The sequence below is a fragment of the Mytilus trossulus genome, chromosome 9 (assembly GCF_036588685.1).
Source record: "Mytilus trossulus isolate FHL-02 chromosome 9, PNRI_Mtr1.1.1.hap1, whole genome shotgun sequence".
NCBI lineage: Eukaryota > Metazoa > Mollusca > Bivalvia > Mytilida > Mytilidae > Mytilus > Mytilus trossulus.
The window spans coordinates 31,248,121-31,260,195 of NC_086381.1; positions in this window are offsets into that span (position 1 = coordinate 31,248,121).

The following is a 12,075-nucleotide window of genomic DNA, read 5'->3' on the forward strand; positions in this document are numbered from 1 at the left end:
TAATGGTCCAATGAAATTCAGAAAACACACGATGCCCTCACAAGAGCAAGAGAAGAGGCTGAATTAAACCCCAGCCAGGAGAATAACATCAAACTCCAACAAAGCAAGAAAAAACACATCAAAACAAAACTTTAATGCCAGAGTATAAAAACATCATCTCTGAATATAGAGAAGGATAGAACAAAGCTGTGGAACTTGGCAAAAGCTCTTATTGATGAGGGAAGTAAAGGCCAAGAGATAACACTAGAAGTTGAAGAAAAAACAATTACAGGAAAAGCTGCTGCAAAATCATATGCAAAAGGTTATAAAGAAGTAAGCAATACCAATATCACAACCTCACGAAAAAAGAGATAAGAATAGAAATTAGAGAAAGACAGAAAACACCAGCACATGAGATCATGCAGGCTGACATCAAAATGTCTGAAATGAAACAATCGATAAGAAAGCTAAAGAAGAAAAGTCTCCAGGTCCAGATAACATCACAAATGAGATGCAGCATTACCTAGGGAACTCATCACTGAATACTTTACGGGACATATTCAATCTTAGCTGGAGACAAGGTCAATTTCCACAATGCTGCATGAAAGAAGCAATAATGATGCCATTACTAAAGAAAGGACAGAACAAGTCAAAAGCCTCAAGTTATCGTCCTATAAGCATAACAAGCAGCTGTTGTTAATTGTTGGAGCGCATAACAAACAAGCGCATGCACATGTATTTAAAAGAGTCAGAGAACATCATTGGACTTGAACACGCTGGTTTTAGACAATACAAAGGCACAGAATACCAGACTACACATTTATCGCAGGTTGTAGAAGATGCCTTTCAATCAAAGAAAGCAACATTGGCCGTCTTTGTAGATCTTCAAAAAGCACTTGATAAGGTTTGGAAAGATATACTTTGTGCAAAAAATGCTGAGATATGGCATAAGTGGAAGAATGTACAAATGGACCAAATCGTACGTGTACAATTGAAGAGCAAGAGTGCTGGTAGATGGGCAATGTGGACAGAAAGTACTCTTAAAACAAGGGGTCACACAAGGAGGAGTATTACAACCAACTCTATGCATACTCGTTATGAAAGACCTAGTACCGGAGCTACCAAAAAGGGGTACAATCAGCACTTTATGCAGACGATCTTGTTCTCTGGTGCTCAGGAGAGTATGCACCTACAGCTACATACATAATACAAACAGCCTTAGATATGATAGTCACATGGGCTAGGCAGTGGTTTGTTACCATCAAAAGAGAAAAAACAACAAGAACACTCTTCACACTCTATTCCAAACCAAACCTGTCAAACTTATTTTGGATGATACTCCACTTAAAATGGAAGACCGAAATTCATACCTTGGGGTAACGTTTGACAAAAGAATGACGTTGAAGCAACATATACCATCAGTTGAAGCTAAGGCTAGGAGAAAATTGAACATCATGAGCTGGAAACTCGCAGGAACAAAATGGGGAGCAAATGAACAAATCTTGAAATCTGTCTACAAGGGAAATGTACGACCACACACTGAATACGGATCAATCGCATGGATGACTGCAGCCAAGTCTCACCATAAGACTTTAGACAAAGTTTAGAATCAAGCACTACGTATAGCAATTTTACATGACCATATCGGAAAATAGGTATTTAGTCGGATCTTAACACGTACTTGTGATTTGTTTAAACCGGTTTTCGATAAAAAATATACGAAGAAATGTTAAAATGTTTAGGACTTAATTAAATCCGTATTTCGGTAATATTGTGCAAGCATGCGATTTTTATTGCGTCTTACACTTTGAGAAGCGAATAATATGTAACTACTTTATTGAAATATTCTGTAAAAACGTTAATTTTGAGCTATGAAAGTCAAGTGGCTCGAGAATTTTTCTGAGGAAATTTTAAAAAAGTGCAAAAAAATATTTTTACAGTGGGTTAGCTTTCATAAGTCTTCACTATCTATAGATTAACAACTTTTGTTTATATTTATAATTCAGAATCATCATTGAAGGCGGAGCACGATTGCGCAGTTAATTAATTATATGGATGTGCCATTTGTATGATGAGTGACATTCCGTGGTATTATGTGCCAATTCGAAAAAGTTATACGAGAATTGTCTCCCCTTAACAGGTTCATTTTTTTATAATCATGTTTAGGTTTATGATGTAATTTTGAATAATTACATAATTACAAAATGAATCAATGCAATATATTTCAGTTTTTGTTATTGATGTATCAAAACAATTGATGTACGAATATAATTTCATAAATTTGAAACGTTAAAATTTTTTACATACCAATATAAAGAACTTTTTATCATTTTTGAAATAGACTATGAATGAAAATTGCATGAAATTGCTTCCCTTTATGATAGATTGATTAGGAAATGAGCCAGAGTTATCTATTAGTAATCACAGAGAGTAATCACAGAGAGGGACTAGCAAGCAAATGTTAATTGAAGCTAATTCTTGTTAAAACAATGTTCCACTATAAACGAATGTTATTTTATACAAATATAAGGACTTAGTTAGCTAAATCTACAAATTTTATTTGAAATTATGAATTTTTATTGCAATAGATTAATATGCTACTGAGTACGTATCATCACAGGTGCTACGAAATCAACACAAATAAAACATACCACCATAAGTTAGGAGACGGGAGTGCAATGCCATGATACAGGCCACTAAATATCAGTCTTCACAAAACCACCCAATGAATACCAGTCTGAAACAACTCTCCACAGGCATGCTCAAAAGATCCAACTTTACATTAGAGAGAAGAGCATTACAAAGGAAATACCAAGAAGTTCTACCTTAATATATTGAACCCATAGCTTTCACAATGGATAAAAACCCGCGTGAAGATAAAACTTGCAATGGCACCATCCAGACCTCAGACCCGCTCATTACCACCAAAGATAAACAGACTAGCAATGTAAAGAAAGCACTGATAGTTATCAAAGGGACCAGGATTATAATGAGCATGCTTGAAGAAGAGTACCCTTCAGAAACCTGTGTAAGAGTATAATACAGATGGGTCAGCCACAAATGCAACAATAAAAGAAGGGACTGGTATATACATTAAGTACCCCAATGGAGATCAACAATCAGAGGCAATAGCAACATGCCTACATTGCTCAAACTACAAGGCTGAAGAAGTCCTTACTCATGCTGCACACTCCATCAAAAACAAAATCGACAATACAAATCAAATAGTATTCCTTACTGATGCCCTCTCTATGCTACAAGTTTTGAAGAACGATAAGTCACCTCAAATCCGACACGCTTTATACAACATAAACAGTCTTACAACAGTAATTCAGTGGATCCCTTCACACTGTTGAGTTTGGGGTAATGAACAAGCCGATAAATTACCAAAGTATGATGCTGAACAATAACAGGAAGAAAACTCAGCCTGCTTCACAGAGATGAAGATTATCATCTAATCTCTGTTCAACACTCCACAGCAACAAGACAGTTACCATCAGCTGACAAGATCTGAACAAACCACCATATTTAGACTGAGGACAGGACACAACAGACTCAACCAACATTTGCACAAAGTCATGAAAGTTGTTCTATCTCCAATGCAAACTTGTGGAGAAGCAGAGCAGGATACGACACACCTCTTACAGTCATGCAAGATCCATCAGGCATTGATAGAGAAGATATGACACTCAGAAACAACACTCACAGAGAAAATATACGGACCAGTGAATGCCCTTCAGAAGACCACCAGATTTGTTGAGGAAACTGGTATTCAAGTGTAAAGGGGAACGATAAGAAGAAGAAGATATACAAAAGATGCAAACACTATCCTACAACTTCCCTTTCTAGTTTAATAATGTCAGTATTTTTTATAATTTTAAGTTCGGAAACTATGTTGAAGGTAAAGAACATGCATCTACGCATACTGTGTGACTTTTTAATAGCAATCAACAATGAAATGTAGAGCAAAAGAGATGAATTCAATTTTCTCCGTTTGATTTTTTCAGTCCATATGTAGCCAAATTGTAGCGATAAATTCATATAAATTATATACCTTCAATTTGTACTACTTTTAATAGTTTGATTTCTTGTCATTGTTTTGTTTGCATATTGTTAGTAACTACAAGGATACAACTAAACACATTTTAAAAATAGTAAAGTTATCTCCTTGTTATTTGTTGAACCTCTTCCATCAGAACACAATTGACCATATCTGAATAATTTTTCCCAGAAGACAACATGATACGTTTGTGGTACGCTTGTGGTATGTCGTCCTCTCTTTTTCATCTTCGTGACTTAATAACAAATACGCTTTATAGCAACGCGATAGGTAAAAAACCCGGCATACTTTACCAGGAAATGGTGAGAACTACTTTTATTGTCTGTTTAAGATGTACATGTAACATGTAATCCCTCTTGACATTGTCTTAATTTGACTTAGAAGTCATTGAATTGAGGATTCATTAGATTGAAGGTGATTTAGTTTGAGCATAAACAAACACAATTATCAAACATGTTTTTCGGTCATGATTGTTGCAAGAAAGACAGTATAACTTTATGTATTTCTTCTAAACATGATTAACGCAACGCATATATTCCATATTGTGCATAATTGCATCATTCTATCTCTATTTGTCGTTCTTCTAGGACTACAAGATCATATGAAAAAAAAAAAAAACAGTAATAGCAATATTTAAAACTAAAATGATTAATTATGCAAATGCTGTCAGTTTGGAGCACGCATTTATTAAACTTAAGATTATTTTGATATTTAATAGTGCCATTTCTTCTGTATAGTTCTCTTATTAGATTTGAAAGAAACTTTATCTGGTTTTCATGGAACATGATATTGATACACGTCATTTGAAGAAGCAACATCTATAAATATGAATTATCATTTAATGATTATAAAAACGAATGCACTTTTTTATGTGCTAATGCTCCATCCTTTGAGGTTAAGTAATGATTAAGTCAAAAGACATTTTCCGGAAATTAAAAGGATTGCATGATTGTTTACAAGATTTCAGAAAAGCAAGCACAGTAATTGATTTGTTTGAATCTTCAAAACATTATGCAATAAACATGTGTTTTATCATCAAGCATATGGCTTTAAAATCAGTTTCGGACATGCAGTCAAAATACCGTAATGATAGTAATTATCCTTAAGCAACGTGCGCTAATCATGGCAAAATAAGAAGGTTATCTGCTCGCACTTTCAGGTATGAGTACTTGCAAACCATTGCAGAAGTACACTATAATAGTAGGAATATAACGTTTACCTATACATAACATAAAAATAAACAATAAAATAAATTCCAACTATTCATATTCATATACATTGTGTTTTAGTATTTTTTGGATTTGCATAATACTTGAAAAGTAATAAAAGAAACATGTCTCCTACACTTTAAGATATTATGTAATTACAAAACGTGCAAGGACGACAAAGTTTGAAACAATTTGAAAGAAAAACTTGATGTTTACAAGATTTGGCATAAAATTAGTCTCAGGGTGGTAAAATATGCGAGATAAGGTTTTCCCATCACTTTGAAATATTCCGAAATGTGCATGTATTATAAACAGGTGCTGTTGAGGTTATTTATCAGGAAACATATTGCTTGACTATTTTTTCGGACTTGAAGCCATAAAATGATTACATTTGTAGTCATATACATCAAAACAACATGCTGTATTTACAAGTAAACTTTCTTCTATATTAATATCTAAATATGACATAAACAATACTTTTATTGGTCGTATACTTATTCCTAAGATAGAATCTTGCTTTCAATATATAAGTGTTGAAAATTATCACTATTTCAACAAAGTTATTCTCCGAAAAAAAAAATCAAGTATAAAATAGAGGCTCTCAGGAGTCTGTGTCGTTCACCTGCATATACTCATGCTTTAGAAATCATGTCAAAATATGTTAAAATCATAATTAATAGTATTAGATATAAGTAATTATTAGATTCTATAATGATATCTAAGACAACTAAAAACTGCAAAATTTCCGTTAAAAAACTCAGGGGTACCAACCCAAACATTGATTGTAGGATTGATCTGAAAATTTCAGGGCAGATAAATCTGAATCGGATGAAAAATAGGCCACCTGTCAGATTTGCTTTTAATGCTTTATATTCAGAGTTATAAACCGAAAAGTGCCTTTTACCTCTATGTTCTATTTTAAGCCATGTCTGCCTTGTTGGTTAAAAAGCACAGTCATCGGACACATTTGTTATACAAGATACCCGAATGATGGTTATGGACAAGTTTGGTTAAAATTGTTTCAGTAGTTTCTGGGAAGCTTAATATTTTTGTAAAAGATAACAAAATATTACGACAAATTGTTAAAAATTGACTATAAAGGGCAATAAGGTCTTAAGTGGTCGACTGACGATTTTGGTCAAGTTGACTTATTTGTAAATCTTACTTTGCTGAACATTATTGCTGTTTACAGTTTATCGCTATCTTTAATAATATTTTAAACTAGATACCCTAGTGATGATTGTGGCCAAGTTTGGTTAAATTTTGCCCAGTTGTTTCAGAGGAGAAGTTTTTTTTTAAAGTTAACAGACGACGGACGACGGACGACAGACGCCAAGTGATGAGAAAAGGTCACTTGACTTTTCGGTTTAGGTGAGCTTAAAAGGAGGTTACAGAAGTTTATCATTGTTCAAAACTCGTTAATGTTGGATAATTATAAAAATCATGATACAGGAAAATGAGGGAACTTGGAGTGTTGACAAACTTATTGTTTTCATGACAAAGTTGCAGTCGTTTTAGTACATTTATACATTGTGCAAACAAGCATAATTTGTAATGAAAATGTTTTGAAAACAATCAAATTTTAATTCATGGAAACATCAAAAGCACTGGTAATTGTGCGAATAATACCATCTTAGACCGGAAGACTATCGTGAATGATTCTTGGTTAAATACTTACGACTCCTTCCATTCGATTTTATCTAAAAATAACTTTCAAAATGTTCTTTTTGATGGAAAATTAATAATTGCATAGTAAAACTGATAAGTCGTGATAAAGAAAGTTAATATAGATATCTTAAGAGTATATCATTCCTCTAAGAAATCCAATATTAGAGGAAACATGATCAAAATGCATACAATAAAGAACATATTTTTCACTTTTATAAACATAGAAATCTTGATGAATATAAGACAGAATTTCTAAGACGGGCATTGACAGGCAATTAATTCATTAATGAAGCTTGCTAAATGCATCGACATAGACGTGATACACAATACTGACAGTATAATATGATACCTGGTCTGGACATATTAATAAAAACCATCGTCTGGACATATTTGTGTACAAGAAAAGTGCATCAATAATCAAGACTTTTACGAAATGAAAATGGATTTCATCCATCCATTTCACCTCATGTCTTTGCAGAATTGCATCATCTTGACAACTGTAGTTTTAAATTAACAATCCACATAATTAAACAGATTTGGAAAACAATTTGGCACTTTTAAATATTCAATGACGTTGGAGCAGAAAGACAATCCCGATACTTTAAAAGTGAGGGATACAACTTTTATATTTAAATCAAACATAGTTTTAGTTTGTTGCCCCGATTTTGTTTTTGTCCATGGGTTTATGAGTTTTGAACAGCGTTATACTACTGTTGCCTTTAATTGGTCATCACAAACTAACGCCATAGTCGTGTTACTAGTGGAGTAAAATCTGGATAACTGCAATAATACATCCCCTTATGTTAAAATTGATATCCGTGTTGTTTCTGTTTCTGTTTCCATATCATTCTTATTATGTGTTTATTAATATAGTCATCTGGTAGCAGTCTTCGACGGTAGAATGTCTTTTACAAAGATTGAATAATTCCTATATAGAAGATAGTAAATAACTGCAGTGCAATTATTTTTTACAATTTGAAACTTTGTTATATTTCATAATGACTCTCCCAGTTATTTGCTGACTTAACGTTCGACAATAAATACACTGCGTCAAACCGTTTATTTTTCCGAGGGACCTACGTGGCACCAGTTCTGTATTGTATATGTGTTACACAATCATGTTTTACTGAGAGCAAGATACAAAGTATTCAAAAAAGGCAAAATAAATTGTCTTAAGCACCAATCAGTTCTTTAACATGCACTTTTTTAACTTGTAGTTGCAAACAACACGTGAGTTCTTTACTTAAAAATACAAGTAAACGGGCAACTATATGAATCTTGGTAAGAATTAAAAATATGTGACATTGAACAAGTTTATGCTATTATGTAATAATGAATGCTATGAAAAGCAATGTATTAGCAAAAGTACTACTTAACATAATACATTATAGTTACGTCAAACTAATTGAAACTTGAAATTGAATAATTAAAGCAGATGCATACAACATCAATCAGTGCGCTTTATAATGATAGAAAGTTTTAATATTGAGAAGAACTTTATGTGTCATATATTACAGGGATGGCATTATATATATATTGATGGTGATATGGAACACCTGTATAAAAATAATGCCAACTAAATGAAAAATATATAGATTGTGTCCTTTTATTTCTTATGTTTAAAATTTCAAATCCTTCGTAAATAAAACACGACTAACAATCCTTTATTTCCTTTACGTTCAAATGGACTTATGGGCAATTACGTTTATGCCACCTATTGGTGTCCGTCCTCATGGGTCGTTGTAAACTTCAACATGAATCTTCTCTGATACCAACAGACCAGGATAAATGGAAATAAATGGTCTTATGTATACTACAAAGCTTACGATATTGTTCCTTCCAATCAACCTAAATTGCAGCCAGGAATAAAAATAGAACAAAATTGTAGCATTCTACATTGTTTAGTTTTAAAAAAAAAACGTAGCGGGAAGGACAGTCTGACAGGGCAGAACGGAACGTTGGTTAGTATTGACTGCAGGTTTTTATTTTTTATATTTTATAATGATTTGGACCTGTTGTATTTAATTTTTTTTTTTTTTTCAAATCTCTTTCATTGGGAAGTCGAAATTCTTTACATAGTTGCAAAATGTAAATGCCTGTGATTTAAGGCATATAAAACATTGTTGCAAAATGTTAGCTAAAGGCAACAAAGTATACCGCTATTCAAAATTCATAACTCGATTAAGAGAAAACAAGGACGTCAATAGCAAAATGATCCTCTTTTTCAATGCCTTTGAATAATTTGTTTGATAGGGTCCTTATTTCGAAGAATGATTATTTTGTATTTACCAATTTCGAAAATTAGGTCAATCGTTTTTTTTTTACTAAAGATTTTATAATTTTTAAAATCTAAACAAAGTTAAACTATACAAAACAGATAATTCGAACATACTCTTTTTTGATGCAAGTGTTTGCAAGCATAAAATGAAAATCGGGACTTTCTCTATGTCAGAGGACGTCATATAAATAGGCAGTAAAGACGGTAATTAACAGTTTTACATCTTCGTTAATAACTTCATCTTCTCTTCGACATGTGTTTTTGAACTGAAACCATAGTTAAAATGTATGAGGTAATATTTTATGATTAGTTTACAACTTGGACACAAAGAAAACAATCAAAGATCACAACATTTTCATATTTTTCAATGAATCATATTACGTCTTTTCCTATAATCTACAATTTCTTTACGTCTATTCGTCACATTCACGACAAATTAAATAAAGGCAAGAGTAGTATACCACTTTTCTAAAGTCATACATCGATTGAGAGAAAATAAATTCGAGTAACAAATTAAAACCGTGGGAAAAACATCAACTATAAGAGGAAAACAACGACACAACAGAGACACTGAAGCGCAACGCAAAAAAAAAAAACAAACAACAACAATGCAACACACACAGAAACAATGAAGCGCAAAAAAACACCCGACAATGCAACATACACAGAAACGATCTATAAGATAGCATCTGCCATTTTCCGGACTTGGTACAATATATTTTAGGGAAATGGTGGATCGAACTAGTTTGTGGCTAGCCAAAACCTCGCACTTGTATGGCAATGTTATGAATGCTTTAATGGCAATGTTAGTAAAAATGATTCAAAACATACAAGTACAAGTATGAGAAGTCCAAATGATTTCCTTTAGGCAAGAAAGTGTGCTTTATTCTACCTTGCCATATTTTGAAATTTGGAAAGAAAGGTACTTAGTTGCATATGTGGCGGGGTTCGCTAGAGTGTAAAATATCATCTACCCAGGTTGTCTGTTAAGTAACCATTACCCATCACGATTGTGTAACGAATGTCTTTCTTTGTGAATACTTTTGTGGTACGATATATCATACATAAACTCATTAAAAAAATTATAATTTTAGCAATGCAGTAATATTTTGAACATAGTCTTAATATCTATAAGCGTTGCTCATATTTTAAATTACTTAAGTAAATTAAAGTAAAGTAAAGTAAAGTTATTATCAAATTATCTGTATAGCAGGACTATAATGATTTCGAAGAATTGGTTTTTTTTATTACCATTTATATACAAAGCTTAGAGAAAGTATGATAAACAATCTGAAATGACTCCCTGATGACCTTACATTGAATGATGAGTTACTAACATCCGGTGATCTGAAACTCTTATATGAAGAAAACGTCTAGAAATTGTAAACATCTTCTTGATATAAATCTTGAGAGGTTTCATCAAGTAATATTGAACAGTTCGCCTGCAATCAATACATCTATTATCTATTTTACACAAATATCAATGCATTGACCCTTTTTATTTGGCTCAGATTCATAAGTATTGCATATTTCAAAAACCAGCATGATTATATACACAACTAGTAGAAGATATTAGAGGATTTAAAAGTAAAAAAATGTTTAAAAAAAAATACCGAGCACCAAGGAAAATTTAAATCGAAAATGGCAAAATCAAAAAAGCTCAACTCATCAAGCGAATGAAAAACAACTGTCATATTCTGAATTGGTACAGGCGTATCCTTTTATTCACAATTGAGGGGGGGGTCGGGGGGGAGGGTGGAGGAGGATAAACCTGCTTTTATAGTTAGCTCAACTTCTTACACGTTTGAAAGTTGCATCAAAATTTCATTATTTTAACAACAATGTTAGAACAAATCAGACAGACACAATAGGAAAATGTCAAAACGTTTTATTAAGATTAATTTAGTACTTCTGTGTAGACTTGAGTTATCAAAAATTTAAAAAAAAATGCCTTACGACATGTTTTTAGAATGAACTGATTTTTACTTTTTGGGGTATCGTAAATTAGATATATATATATGATGTAAGAGGTGTACTATTTTAAGTAAAACGTTGAAAATTTTTATGAGCAGAAAATCTGCGTAAAATCTTTTCAGTTAAGAATTTGAAATGTAAAGCAAAATAAGATAAAATTGACCCAGATAATACTTCAGAACTGTCACTACATGAACCACGAGTAGACTTACTCAAGTAAAATCTAAATTCCAAATTGTATTAAAAATTCATTTGCGTTTATAAACATAAAGATTTGATTGTTTAATTGATGGTTCGGTATTTACGCCACTGCCAGCTCTATTGACTATATCGTTGTGATCAGTTGTATTAGCGGAGAAGTTCCTTCAGAGAAACACTTACCTTAGATAAGAACACTATCAATCCCAATTAGATATAATTGGCGTAGAGCGTCAACCGCACCTGGTATGTGCAGGGTTCGAATTCACAACCTCCGTGTTGACAGGGTTGTGATACAGTAATTTAACTTCGTATACCCCTCTGCATTCCAAATTCGAAGAATTTATGATGATGTTTTGAAATGTTCAGAATAATATAATTGACAAAAACGAAAGGGAGAAGTAGAATAGCTTAGAGAATGCAACTATTTAAGTGACTTAATCTTATTATTCGTTTTCAATCTTTTCAAAAGTACGAGAAAAAATTAAAAGAAATAGTGGAACGTTTGTGCGCTTCCAAAGAGTATCTTTATTGTGTTTGTCTTCTCTGATCTATCAGCACAGTATCTTATAAATAATTCGGTACATAATCCAAAACTTAACGACATGCCGCCTACTTAGTTCGATAGAAAAAGAAAATGCTATTAGCTTAAACACGATTATGCCAAATGTTTGGAGAATGCAAATGCAAAGATATGTGTTGACTAAAAG